This window comes from Rana temporaria, chromosome 10 (assembly GCF_905171775.1).
Source record: "Rana temporaria chromosome 10, aRanTem1.1, whole genome shotgun sequence".
In the NCBI taxonomy this organism is placed as follows: domain Eukaryota; kingdom Metazoa; phylum Chordata; class Amphibia; order Anura; family Ranidae; genus Rana; species Rana temporaria.
The window spans coordinates 13950402-13965954 of record NC_053498.1 but is presented as its reverse complement, the minus strand read 5'-3'; the positions used below and the strand labels follow the sequence as shown (position 1 = coordinate 13965954).

At 47.0% G+C, this 15553-nt stretch overlaps 1 protein-coding gene across 1 annotated transcript in view; it reads left to right on the top strand.

The window, feature by feature from the left end:
- IGLON5 (IgLON family member 5) overlaps positions 1-15553 on the top strand; it is a 509821-nt gene that overhangs the window by 468248 nt on the left and 26020 nt on the right. The gene's annotated exons all lie outside the window — the stretch shown is intronic.

The window sequence follows — 15553 nt, the reverse complement described above, 5'->3', positions numbered from 1 at the left end:
TGAATCTACCTAACTGTGTTAAACATGCAGTAACGCACATAAATAGACCCCTGATATTTCACCAAAGCACCCTAATGGGGCTCCTAAAATAAATATATAATAAAAATAAAAAATAAAAAACTACCAACACTGTCCACTGCCCTACTGACACCGTCCACCGCTCTGCTGACACCATCAGTATACTGTATATACACGTGCAAATATGTTTGAGCTTTGGGGTGCACACCCTAATGCAAGAGGCTGCGCACACCTATGTATACTGTAGTATTTTAATTAAAGTGGTTGTAAACCCTTACATGTACCCAGTGAAGCGACTGGCCTCGGGTGACACACAGAGATGAAACAAATCCTCCTACATAAGTTTGTATCTGTTTATCTGCAGCCTTCTAAAACACAGAAATCAAATGCTAGTTCTCAGCTCTATCAGGCAAGGGGCATCACACACTGCACAGCATAGAGCAAGGAGCTGAGTGTAATCTGAGACCCGAGTGGAGGAAAAGGACACACTCCCTCTGTACGCAGTCTCATAGGGAAACATGCACAGCTGAGGCTGTCAATCACCTTCTGTGTGCTGGAGGGGGCGGGGCCATCTCCGAGATTCTGTGGCATCCTGATAACCTGTCAGAAATGACTAACGCAGATAGCAGACGGAAGAGAGAGGAGACGAAAAATGACACTAGGTGTTTTGGATTGAGTTAAGCACATATTAGAGAAGGGTATGCTCTGTTAATTTTTCATTTCAGAGGTCTACAATTTTAAAGAAGGGGTCTCCAAACTCTGCGGGTCACATCCAGCCTGCTACAAGATCGTATTCAGCCCTGCAGCAACTGTCCATGAAAATGCACTGATGGCTGGCTGTGCCGATCTATGTATAGAAATATGGAGACTGGCTCATCCACTGCCAGTCAACCATAACCCTACCACAGTTTCCAGAACAGGTTCCCCGCACCCTTCCCTCCACCGTTGTTGGGTGCCAGGACCCCCCAGAATTTACAGGACTGGATGTCCTCTGTCCATACTTGCTCTACTTGGCAGGTATGCATGTAAGGAGGGACTCTGCTGGGCACACATAGATGTAAGGAGGGACTCTGCTGGGCACACATAGATGTAAGGAGGGACTCTGCTGGGCACACATAGATGTAGGGAGGGACTCTGCTGGGCACACATAGATGTAGGGAGGGACTCTGCTGGGCACACATAGATGTAAGGAGGGACTCTGCTGGGCACACATAGATGTAGGGAGGGACTCTGCTGGGCACACATAGATGTAGGGAGGGACTCTGCTGGGCACACATAGAAATAGGGAGGGACTCTGCTGGGCACACATAGATGTAGGGAGGGACTCTGCTGGGCACACATAGATTTAAGGAGGGACTCTGCTGGGCACACATAGATGTAGGGAGGGACTCTGCTGGGCACACATAGATGTAGGGAGGGACTCTGCTGGGCACACATAGATGTAGGGAGGGACTCTGCTGGGCACACATAGATGTAGGGAGGGACTCTGCTGGGCACACATAGATGTAAGGAGGGACTCTGCTGGGCACACATAGATGTAGGGAGGGAGTCTGCTGGGCACACATAGATGTAGGGAGGGACTCTGCTGGGCACACATAGATGTAAGGAGGGACTCTGCTGGGCACACATAGATGTAAGGAGGGACTCTGCTGGGCACACATAGATGTAAGGTGGGACTCTGCTGGGCACACATAGATGTAAGGAGGGACTCTGCTGGGCACACATAGATGTAGGGAGGGACTCTGCTGGGCACACATAGATGTAGGGAGGGACTCTGCTGGGCACACATAGATGTAAGGAGGGACTCTGCTGGGCACACATAGATGTAGGGAGGGACTCTGCTGGGCACACATAGATGTAGGGAGGGACTCTGCTGGGCACACATAGATGTAAGGAGGGACTCTGCTGGGCACACATAGATGTAGGGAGGGACTCTGCTGGGCACACATAGATGTAGGGAGGGACTCTGCTGGGCACACATAGATGTAGGGAGGGACTCTGCTGGGCACACATAGATGTAGGGAGGGACTCTGCTGGGCACACATAGATGTAGGGAGGGACTCTGCTGGGCACACATAGATGTAAGGAGGGACTCTGCTGGGCACACACAGATGTAAGGAGGGACTCTGCTGGGCACACATAGCGGTCACCGAGCTCAGGATCGGGTCGCGAGCGCGCTGCCGATGCGTGCACGTGACCCACGGCTGGGCTCTTAGGCTGCATTCACACCTGGGCGTACCTAATCGCGGCGTTTTGTCCCGCGAATTGCCACGACAAATTGCAGCGTTTTGTACCGCGATTTGCGGCGACAAAACGCCGTGATTGTGAATGCAGCTTACCCCCAGGTCCACATCTCCTATGCCGAACGCCGAAAGCCGCTTGAAAAAAAGGTCCGGGACTTGTTTTCAGGCGGCAGGCGTACAGCGTTCGGCGTGGAGATGTGTACCATCTCCATAGAGGGCAATGTAAAATCATCCCTCCAGCGTCTTCGGGGTTGCTGCGGCGTCGCGCTTCAGGCGTATATACGCCTAGGTGTGAACAGAGACTTAAAGGCGACGTACCTGTACGTGCGTGTGCCCAGCCATGCCGCTCTGCCGACGTATATCGACGTTAGGCGGTCCTTAAGCGGTTAAATGAATACATTCCTGCATTTATTGGTTTTCTTTTTAGGCTGCATTCACATCTAGACGGACGAAATCGCGGCGTTTTGTCGCCGCAAATCGCGGTAAAAATAGCGGCGTTTTGTACCGCGATTTGCGGCGACAAAACGCGGGTATTGTCCGCCTAGATGTGCCCCAAGATGACCCCCTCTATGGAGATGATTGCCATCTCCTAGCCGAACGCTCGAAGACGCCTGAAAAAAAGGTCCGGGACCTTTTTTCACGCCGCAGGCGACAGGCGTCCGGCGTTCGGCGTGGAGATGTGAACCATCTCCATAGAGGGACATGTATTTCCAGCCCTCTGGCGGCAGAGGCGTAGCGCTACAGGCGTAAAAACGCCTAGGTGTGAATGGGGTCTACATGTCTGTTATGAATTCAGCTTAAAATGATCCCAGTTAGTCTGAGTCCAGCTGTGCAGAGGACTACAGGAAGCTAATATATCTACAAATCCTGTTACTTCTACTATCCATGTTTAATAATAAATGCAGTGTTCTTTCCTTGAATACATCCCGGCACTAATTGGTTTTTTTTCTTTTTTTTAATGTATACTTTGTATTCATCTTTAAAACGATCCTCGCCAGAGCTCCGATACACTCCGATAACACATGTGTGTCACTTGTGTATAATATATTAATAATCGCAGCGCCGGAATCTCGAATTGTTATCGCCATCATAATTACGGTTGCCAGTTTGTGGCGTCTCCGCAGACCGCGTCTGTTTAATATCACGGACTGTTCCTATATTCTGCTCCAGTAAATCCCCCATCGCGGATTCCTACATATCCAACTTCTCTCGCCCCCCCGCCATATGTGTCTCTTCTCCTTCCCGGCAAACAGTAAAAAAAAGAAGTTCCCCTTAGATTTTGATTTTATTTATTTTTCATGCTCGCGATTTGTTACATCGGTTTTAGGGAACAAAAGACAGTAATGTAAGCTGAGCGCGGCCCAGCGTTGCGTGAAAGACAATGACGCGATTCCCAGCTCGGCAGTCGATGGGAGTTGTGGAATCAAATTCTGACTTACGGAACGGGAAGGGAAGGGGCGGTAGGGTAACGTCTTGCTAAAACATGTTGAACTGGATTTATTAAGGTGTTGTTGTTTCATTATAAACATTTAGGGCCAGATTCTCAAAAGAGATACGCCGGCGTATCGCCTGATACGCTGTCGTATCTCTGAGTCCGCCCGTCGTATCTATGCGCCTGATTCATAGAATCAGTTACGCATAGATAACCATTAGATCCGACAGGTGTAAGGCTCTTACGCTGTCGGATCTTAAATGCAATTTTTTTTTTCGCCGCTAGGTGTCGCCGACATCGTTTTCCTGATCGAGTATGCAAATTAGCAAAATACGCGAATTCCCGAACGTACGCCCGACCGACGCAGTGAAGTTACGACGTTTACGTAAGATTTGCGACGCGTAAAGTTGCCCCTGCTATATGAGTTCTCGCGTCGAAATTTAAAAACTTACATCATTTGCGTAAGTCGTCCGTGAATAGAGCTGGACGCCATTTATGTTCACGTCGAAACCAATGACGTCCTTGCGACGGGAACGCGCCTAATTTAAATGATCCACGCCCCCTACCCGGATCATTTGAATTATGCGGGCTTGCGCCGGGGGATTTACGTTACGCCGCCGCAACTTTACAGGCAAGTGCTTTGTGAATCAAGTAAAACTTGCGGCGGCGTAACGTAAATGAGATACGTTACGCCACCGCAACTTTAGGCCATTATACGAGAATCTGACCCTAATGAAGCAAATAAAATAATAATAAATAAATAAGAATACATCATTAAATTAATAATAATAAAAAACACAATAATAAATAATACAAAGAAATACTAATACTTAAAATAATATTAATGGTAGTAATAAATACAATAATAAAAATAAATAATAATAGATCATAAAAAAAAAAAAACATAATAATGATATACAATAATAAATATTACAAATACATAATAATAAAAGACACAATAATAAAACAATAAAAAAATACAATAATAAATAAATAGTTAGGTTGAAAAAAGACACAAGTTCATTAGTTAAAATAAAATACAATCCCATATACACAATCCTTCACCCACACTTGATCCAGAGGAAGGCGAGAAAAACCCCAGCAGAGCCATGATCCAATTTGTGACCTCCTCATCCCCGCTGGATGTCACCTCTCTCGCCTGCAAACACCGGTGCACCTGCACTGAGCGGAAGTGAGCTGAGATCCTGGCACTGGGCAAGGTCTTTCACTGGATGATGGTGATTGCCGCTCGCTAACACTATTCCTCCCACTGATACCAATGATGGGACACTTTTTTTCCCACTGACACCAATGATGGGACACTATTCCTCCCACTGACACCAATGATGAGACACTATTCCTCCCACTGATACCTATGATGGGACACTATTTTTCCCACTGACACCAAGGATGAGGCACTATTTTTCCCACTGACACCAATGATGGGACACTATTCCTCCCACTGACACCAATGATGGGACATTATTCTCCCCACTGACCCCAATGATGAGGCATTAATCCTCCCACTGATACAAATGATGGGGGAATTATCCTTCCTAATGATACCAATGATGGGTCACTATTCCTCCCACTGACACCAATGATGGGACACTATTCCTCCCACTGACACCAATGATGGGACACTATTCCTCCCACTGACACCAATGATGGGACACTATTTTTCCCACTGACACCAATGATGGGACACTATTCCTCCCACTGACACCAATGATGGGACACTATTCCTCCCACTGACACCAATGATGGGACACTATTCCTCCCACTGACACCAATGATGGGACACTATTTTTCCCACTGATACCAATGATGGGACACTATTCCTCCCACTGACACCAATGATGGGACACTATTCCTCCCACTGATACCTATGATGGGACACTATCCCTCCCACTGACACCAATGATGAGGCACTATTTTTCCCACTGACACCAATGATGGGACACTATTCCTCCCACTGACACCAATGATGGGACACTATTCCTCCCACTGACACCAATGATGGGACATTATTCTCCCCACTGACCCCAATGATGAGGCATTAATCCTCCCACTGATACAAATGATGGGGGAATTATCCTTCCTAATGATACCAATGATGGGTCACTATTCCTCCCACTGACACCAATGATGAGGCACTATTCCTCCCACTGACACCAATGATGGGACATTATTCTCCCCACTGACCCCAATGATGAGGCATTAATCCTCCCACTGGCACCAATGTTGCACCCGCCGCGTGACGTAGGAGCTGATGCACGTGCCCGATGGCCGCGACCGTTCCTGACAGAGAGAAAACAGGGGATCTGTCAATGTAAACAGACAGATCCCTGTTCTGTCAGGGAGAGGAGAGAGATCTGCTGTTTCTAGTGATCAGGAACAGCGATCTCTCTCTATTTCCTGACAGCCTCCTCCCCCCACAGTTAGAAACACCTCCCTAGGGAACACGGTTAACCCCTTAATCACCCCCTAGTGTTAACCCCTTCCCTGCCAGTGACATTTATACAGAAATCAGTGGCTATTTTTAGCTCTGATCACTGTATAAATGTCAATGGTCCCAAAAAAGTGTCCGATGTGTCCGCCACAATGTCGCAGTCCCGCTAAAAATCGCAGATCGCCGCCATTACTAGTAAAAAAGAAAAAAAATTATAAAAATGCCATAAATCTATCCCCTGTTTTGGTATAACTTTTGCACAATCCAATCAATAAACGCTTATCACGATTTTTTTTACAAAAAATATGTAGAAGATTTCATATTGGCCTAAACTGATGAAGACATGTATGTATGTATTTATTTATTTTTAAATTGGGGGATATTTATTATAACAAAAAGTAAAAAATATTGGCCCGGATTCAGGTAGATTTGCCCCTTTCTTGCGGAGGCGCAGGGCAACGTTTTTGCCCTGCGCCCCCGCAAATTTACTGCGCTACCCGCGATTCACGGAGCAGTAGCTCCGTAAATTGCGTGTGCGCTGTGTAAACTTGCCCTGCGTAAGGGCGCCTAATGTAAATGATCCCGTAGGGGGCGGGAATCATTTAAATTAGGCGCGCTCCCGCGCCGAGTGTAGAGCGCATGCTCCGTCGGGAAACTTTCCCGACGTGCATTGCGGCAAATGACGTCGCAAGGACGTCATTTGCTTCCAAGTGAACGTGAATGGCGTCCAGCACCATTCACGAATCACTTACGCAAACGACGTGAAATTCAAATTTCGCAACGCGGGAACGACGGGTATACTTTAGCATTGGCTGCCCCTACTATTAGAAGGGGCAGCCTTACGCTAAACACGCCGTACGGAAACGATGTAACTTGCGTACGCAGGGCTCGCGCAACATTGTGAATCGGTGTTAGTATGCAATTTGCATACTATACACTGAGCACAATGGGAGCGCCCCCTAGCGGTCAACGCAAGAATGCAGCCTAAAATCTGCGTGGCATAAGAGCCTTATGCCACGCAGATTTTAGGCTGCAGTCGGCGTTACGATGTTCCTGAATCAGGAGCATTCGTAACACCGGAGCAAGTAAGCAATTGCGCTGTGTAACCTATGGTTACACAGGCGCAATTGCTTCTTGAATCTGGGCCATTGTTACTTTTTTTTCAAAATTTACGCTCTTTTTTTATTTATAGCGCAAAAACTAAAAACCGCAGAGGTGATCAAATACCACCAAAAGAAAGCTCTATTTGTGGGGGAAAAAGGACGTAATTTTTTTTTGGGTGCCACGTCACGCGCAATTGTGAGTTAAAGTGACGCAGTGCCGTATCGCAAAAAATTGCCTGGTCAGGAAGGGGGCAAATCCTTCCGGGGCTGATGGGTTAACATCCTTTTCTCCCTCTCCCTTTAGCTTATTTTTTTTGCTGCTTTTTTTATCATTCACATGTAAACTTTTTCCTTTATTCATTTGTTATAATCGTTCATTTTTATACCATCCCACAAAAAAAAAGGGGGGGGGGGTTTAAAGAATGATCTGCCAGATTCATGTACAAATCCGGCGGCGTAACGTATCGTCTTTACGTTACACCGCCGCAAGTTTTCAGCGCAAGTGCCTGATTCACCAAGCACTTGCGTGTAAACTTTCGGTGGCGTAGCGTAAAGCCGTCCGGCGCAAGCCCGCCTAATTCAAATGGGGCGTGTACCATTTAAATTAGGCGCGCTCCCGCGCCGAACGTTCTGCGCATGCTCCGTTTGGAAATTTCCCGCCGTGATTTGCGCGAAATTACGGCGCCCCGACGTGTTTGTGAATGGCGACGTGCGTAACGTACTTACGCAAAAAAAAAAATCGACGCGGGAACGACGGCCATACTTTAACATGGCTGGTCTTAAGTTAAGCCAAGAAAAAGCAGCCTTAACTTTGCGACGGGAAAAAACAACTTGCGACGACGTAACGCACGCGAGTACCTTCGTGGATCGCCGTAAAAGCTAATTTGCATACCCGACGCTGGAAAATGACGCAAACTCCACCCAGCGGCGGCCGAAGTATTGCAGCCTAAGATCCGAAGGCGTACGAAGCCGTAAGCCTGTCGGATCTTAGCCAAATGCCGTCGTATCTTGTTTGTGAATCACAAATAAAGATACGACGCAGCAAATTTGAAAATACGCCGGAGTATCAGTAGATACTCCGGCGTATTTCTTCTGTGAATCTGGCCCGATATTTATATTTATTAATTTATTTGTGTGTCATTCTGTTCCCCTCCTATACGGGTGGTGACACCCATACAGGAAATGAAGGGAAATCTCCCCAGCGGGGACACTGACAGCGATATAAACCTCCTATAAAAAGTTCTAATGCTCTCGGCACTCCAGGCAAAGTTTCGGCTCTTCTCTGTAGAAATGGGACCTTTTCCACGTGAGTGATCTCAATGTCTCATCAAGTGACAACAGAGTCAGGGATAGCGGAGGCCCCCAGGCGTCTCTCTCTCTCTCTCTCCTACCCGACTGACGCGTGTCTCGTTCCGTTCTGCATTCAATCCGTCATTTATGAGCCGTCTTTTTTCATTTATATTTGCTCACCCCTTAAAATGTGAAAAATTCCCCTCGCAGTGATTACTCAGTGAGAAGAATCGGTGGCAGTAATAGAATCTCCTTTGCCATTCATTACGGCTGCTAATAGTGTACGCCGCGGAGCCTGGGCCCGTGCCCGCGGGATGTCAGACTCTCCGTCTCAACGCTATTTATTGCCAAGCAGGATCGTGCTGTCCATGGTAATTGCAGCCGGGCTCAAGTCGTGTGCAAACTCAGTGCTCCGTACATACCGTCAGTCCGCTGGTGCAACCTTAAGGCCGAACTCCAGGCAGGTGGCTTAATACATACACGGGAGCCGCCAGAACATTTGACTCCCTGTCCATCCAGTCCTAAATTTATACAGCTTTGCCACACAGCACAGCCCTTCCTGGCAGGGGAGGGGACTTGAACTTTCTCTGCTGCAGTTTCACTTTCACATACAGGTCGTCACCAGTCTCTAAATTGGACAGTGAAGGGAGAAGCAGCAGATCAGGGATGGACTGGCCATTGGGACTACAGGGAGTTTCCCGGTGGGCCGGTGGCTCAGTGGGCCGGCTTCAGTGACAGCAGACGGCTGCCCCCCTTCGCTCCTCTGTCTCTCCCTTCCCGCAGCGCTCACCTCCTCTTCCTCCCTGCAGCGCTCACCTGGGGGGAACAGAGAAGCAGGGTTAGGACCAGAGGAGCATGGGGGGGGGGGACAACAGAGGAGCATGGGGGAGGGGACAGACAGCTGACTCAACAGCTATGGCCTGGAAGTTTCTCACTTCTGCCTAATCTTGTCCCATGAGGGGGGGCACCGAACTGATTCTTTGCCCCGGGTGAAATAATGTATAGCTTCCCCACTGGTACTGCCTATAAGAGTACCAGTACCAGCCGTTCTACTCTAATAAAGTAGAACGGCTAGTGGCTAGTGAAGGGGGAGAGGGGGTTGGGTGGCCGGGAGGGGGGGGGGGGGCGTCAGTTGTCCGGCCGCCATAGGAGAGACCTGTCAAAGTGGGCCAGTCTGGATGAAGTCCAGGGCCAATTTTTTGTCCCAGTCCAGCCCTGCAGCAGATTGATGAGCTCATCTACTTGTCCTTTTGCTGCCCCCCTGCTCCGCTGTACATGAATTACAAAAGGCTAAAAACAGAACACATTCAACATCACTCAGCCCACTTCCTCTGAGCCCACTTCTTGATTGGCCAGGAGGAGGATCAGTGTTACAACAGCAAATATTGATCCGCTGTTGTAACACACCTGGGTGGGATCGGAGCGCACTCTCTGCAACCTGAGCCCACCCTATATTGAAGCCTTCTAGAGCCTCTGGCTCTTATCGGTGCTTCAAAAAAATAGCCCCTCCACATTGGAATCCATGCGCCAGTGTCCTGAAAGGGGCCGGACGCAAGGATAGGGAAAGCGGCGATGGACAGGGGGCAGTTCCTGTGCGCCCTTAATGGACGGGCCGCCCCTGAGTGTGGCTCATGTGGTTTGCACACCGTTGGACACTGAAATCGTCTGATACATGTGGTTCAATTTAAAGTAGTACTCAATGCAATGAAGCTTTCTTTCAAATATATTCCTCAGTACCCATAAAGTATATACATCCACTGTTTGTGCAGTAACAGTGACATCTAAATGGGCTGTACCTAGACAGAGATATGGGATATTGTTTGTAGAATTTTTTTTTTCAATTTCTTTATTTTTCCCCAAAAAATGTTTCCTTCATTTATACAGAACATAGGGAATAACATTCATCTTAACACAAGCGATCAGTATACAGTCAATTATCTCAACATAACCTGTTTGTAGAATTTTGACAAAAATAATGCATTTAATCCATTTTGCAATAAGGCTGTAACATAACAAAATGTGGAAAAAGTGAAGCGCTGTGAATACTTTCCGGATGTACTGTACTTCTTTCTAGGATGGAAATGCCATGGAAACATGGTTGAACAAAGGCTGCTCTAAGGAATAAAATAATAAAAGTGAAGGGTTCCTTTAATTGTTTGCTTGATGAAATACCCCCACGGGCACAAATCCTCAGTGCGGCTCTTACAAAGCATCAATTAATAATGGGACATGATGTAGCTGATGAAAAAATCATAACATATGGAATTATGACAAATACTGGCCAGACTGCACAATTCTTATGAGAGAATTTGCATCCATATGTTTTCATTGATTGGTCTGATCCTGTGAACTGGCAATTCCCAGCAGCTCAAGACCAATGCAGAACAACACCAACAACAAGAAAAGACATGTTTAGAGGGAATATTGAAGCCTTTTAAAGGGTTGGCCCATTCACAAGTGCTTTTGTAGCTAGACACTGGTGAGTTTGCCATAGATCTTTACTCAGGTTTGCACTTTGCCGTTTTCACTTTATTGACAAAGATAAGCCTGTCGGGAAGAATGTAAAGTCATTGGCCCGGATTCACGTAGGAGATACGATGGTGTATCTCCAGATACGCCGTCGTATCTCTAAGTCTGAGGCGTCGTATCTTGGCGCCTGATTCAAAGAATCAGATACGCCAAAATTTCTCTAAGATACGACCAGCGTAAGTCTCCCACGCCGTCGTATCTTAACAGCATATTTACGCTGGCCGCTAGGGGCGTGTACGCTGATTTACACCTAGAAATATCTAAATCAGCTAGATATGCCTATTCACGAACGTACGCCCGACCGACGCAGTACAGATATGCCATTTACGTTAGGCTTTTTCCGGCGTAAAGTTACCTCTGCTCTATGAGGCCTAGATGAGGCATACCAATGTTAAGTATGGACGTCGGAACAGCGTTGAATTTTTCACGTTTTACGTCGCTTGCATAAGACGTTCGCGAATAGGGCTGGGCGTCATTTACATTCATGTCGAAAGCATTGGCTTTTTACGGGTTAATTTGGAGCATGCGCACTGAGATACTTTCACGGACGGCGCATGCGCGGTTCGGAGAAAGCGTCATTTACGTGGGGTCACAATACATTTACATAATACACGCCAATATCTTCCACATTTGAATTAGGCGGGCTTACGCCGGCCTATTTACGCTACGCCGCCGCAACTTTGCTTCGAGAATGCTGCACTTGCCTGTCAAAGTTGCGGAGGCGTAACGTAAATAGGATACGTTACGCCCGCACAAAGATGCGCTCTCCTACGTGAATCTGAGCCATTATAACCTTATATTAGATAGGTGGAGCTGGTAACAAGCCAGGGGGTGGCACCAGAACAAGCCAGGGGGTGGCACCAGAACAAGCCAGGGGGTGGTTCATCATACCACAACCTCCCTTATTTTAGAAGAGATTATAATGATTTGGGGGGGGGGGTTCCCAATTTGTTTTACTGGATAACAGTATCAAGATTACAGTATTATCATGCAATCATTGAGGAATCTAAGAACATTGTATGTTGTGGCTAAGACAATGCGTCAAAAGCATGGATATCACAATGAATCTCTTGAGTAACCAGCTTAAAATCCAGAGGAAGATTAAGTGTTATGCAGGGTACAGAGATCAACAGTAGTTATAGACGTAGCACGTCTTTCTATCTTGTGGTAAAAATAGTCAAGAGAGATTCCATATGCCTGAATAATGGCGTGGGCGTTTGTATGATAATTTTTTTCCAAAGGAATATATTGTTGCCAACTGGGTGTTCTTTCTTGAGCACCCGATTAGTAGCAGGTAGTACAATCGTGCCTTAGTGGATGGTGGAAAACAGAGAGGTGAAGGGATGGGGGGAAGGCAAAATGAGATGAGGCGAGGAGGAGGGGATGGAGGGGGGGTCAAAAGGATAGGCGGGTTAGTGGTTATGTCCTCAGTCTCCGCTAATAGTTAAGTGGTTATGGTGTGGTATCTTGGTAAGGTGGTGGGAATTAGGTGTATTAGACACCAGGGAACTGGAAAGCCGCGAATGGAAAAAATCAACATGGGACTGCCCATGCCTTCTGGAAAAGAATAAGAAAAAAGAAGGGGATTAGGAGGGGTACGTCATGTAATTAGTAAGTGTTTATCTTGGGTGGGCAGATCATGAAGACTTTTTTAATATTTTATATTAGTAAAGTGTTTGTAAACCCCCCAAAAATGTAAGTATTTATTTCCAAAAGGAAAAAATTGTCAAAACTAAGGTTTTCTGGTAACTCAAACCTTTCATGGCAAACAAAAGGTCTGCTTTTTGCCAGCCCTCTGCCTCTCCAACACAAATGGCTTAAAAAACCTACTTGTACAGAAACCTGTGACAGACCCAACTGGGACAGAGGCTTTTGGAGGGGACTATGGGCTAGCCTTCTACCCACTGATTATGGCCCATGGAGGAGATAGGAGATTTTGTCTGCTTCTCCTGGTCAGAGCATGGAGGAGAGAACTGGGTCCTGAAACCCTTTGACTGTAGTATATACCGTGAGTATGCGGCCAGAAAGTCCCCAGAACTGGTGTGTGTCTGCAGAAACATTGTGTTGGACAGATCGTGCAGACACACCTTCACCAGACGGGGATATGGAATTCTTCTTATATTTCTCATCTTGCCCCGGCTGGTCTTCGAGAGCTGCATAATGCAGCATTTGCCCATTTTGCCCCTCGGCTACTACCAACTATATTATTACATTTGTATATTCTTTCTGCGGAAGATGTGCCACTTGGTAACCTAGACCTGAGCTGGATCTGGGTTGGAACATTTAGAAACAAGTGGTAATGTATTTTATGTATCCAGGGCTGTGTTTCTTGGCACAATGGGCACCACTGTTCTGGGGACATCCTGTTGGCATAATCCTGGTACATACTCCCAGACAGTCAAAGGGTTTTAGAACTCAGCTCTCCTCCATGCTCTGACTGGGAGAAGCAGACAAAATCCCCAGTCTCCTCCATGGGCCATAATCAGTGGGTAGAATGCTTGCCCATAGTCCCCTCCAAAAGCCTCTGTCACAAAAATGACTTACCATGGTCCTGGCCTCTGGCACTTTCGGGAGGCACGGATGACATCACTATGCCTCTCGGCAAAGATGGGAGCTTGAAATCCCATAAGAATGGAGATTTGCAAAGGGATGTAGTACATTCTCATGGGATTTTGAACTCCTAGCTAGCTCTGCCAGGAGATACGGTGATATCACATGGACTTCCCAGAACCATCAAAGGCAGGGGCCCAGGTAAGTTTTTGTTTTTATTTTGGGATAGGGGGATGGGACGGTTTGTTTATCAATGGTGGGTAAGGGGCTGTCATTTACCATGGAACTTCCGCTTCTATGTCATCTGATAAGTGCTACAAAGAACCTGTTGATCCTGACAGCATATGCCTCTTCTTCTTTCTTCTTTTGAATGGTGTGACAACATTAGCAACAAGCTCCTAATTCTATGGTAGCATTGTGAGCCCACCACATACCCTTCTGTGTTCAGACTGCTTAGTGTTCCTTCTGAGTCTAGTAGTCACCCTTATCTTCACAGGCAGACATGTTTCTCAGCCAACCCTCCAACAGGAATTATATTTCTAAACCCGGTATTGACATCACTGCCAAAGCTGTTTGCTTTCAGACTGTCTCTTCCTAATTGAAAGTCTCTATGAAGCTTTATAAAGTGTAGCACTACCCCCGTAGCAGCTGCTGGTTAGTTTTGGGCCTGCACGTTACCTCAACATTCGTTGTCTAGGGGAAAAAAGTCTGAAAGAATTCCAATGTCCACACAAGATGTAAAACCTTTAACTATCAGGTTTTTTTCTTTTGCTCAAAACATGTGAAGTAGGTAGAAGGATGAAGGGGAAGGGAAGGTTCAGGTACACGGTACAGATCACTGGGGAAAAACCCCTAATCTCCAAAGTCATTCACCACCTCCTCCTGAGTGGGTATTGCTCACCCGGATAGACCCCTCTCACCTGGCCTAGCAGCCGGAATGAAGCACAAACCAATTCAATAACAGTCTCTGCCACAGACTGAATGAGAACAAATTGAACAGTCCAGAATCCTCTGCCACAGGATGTAATACCCGAACTTCCAGCCGTACAGTTAGAGAGCCTTTAAGCCGACCTGGCGAACTGTAGGACAACTTGAGTTGTGGATCCCTCCTTAATAAGGTCACCAGGCCTATCCCGAGACATAAGCCTTCCTTCTCTTAGATGGACAGCTTGGGATCCCACTTGATTCGTATAACTGGGCCTACCAGTAGAGATGCAGCCTCGGGCCAACGTGGTCCTGGGGCTGAAAATCACACAACACATACCTCGTGCCAGGAGGGCCACGATGCGAAGGACCCCAAAACATGGCGTCTGCCCTTTAAGTATCCCTTCTCGGCATGCACAGCAGGGCACTACTCACACTGGGCTACTCCCGAGAAAAGATACTCAATGACCTATGGCTTGCCCATGTTCCAACACTGACCTGTGGGGGTATCGCCACCTACAGGCAACAGTGGAAAAATGCTATCAGGCACAGCCACTGCCAAGACAGAGGCTAATTCAGAATAAGTCATACAGTCTGAGCCACATTATCGGCTCAGACACCCGCTAAATGTACATAGCGCCCAGTCATTTCGGAGCAGGGCGCTACAAAAGTAAAGAGCAAGGTGGGATGGAGGGGGTGGTCACTCCATTGATACAATTGAGCATGAGCTATTGAACTCTATAAAGCATGTTTTGTTTTTTTGTTTTTTAACAAAGCATTTAGGATTAGGCTGGTAAACAGGCACCAGGGAGTTAAATAAACTCTCATTGCTATTGTGGAAAACTGACAGGGCCTCTATAACACTATCTGTAGATTTTAGGCTCAGTGCTGCTTCCTCTAACCCTGCCATCCTAGGCAGAGACCCACATGTGCTATTAAGATAAACACAGCCCTGGCTAAGGCAGCAAAAATGTGATCACAGATGCTGTAAAAGGCTGAGCTGCTGACCTCA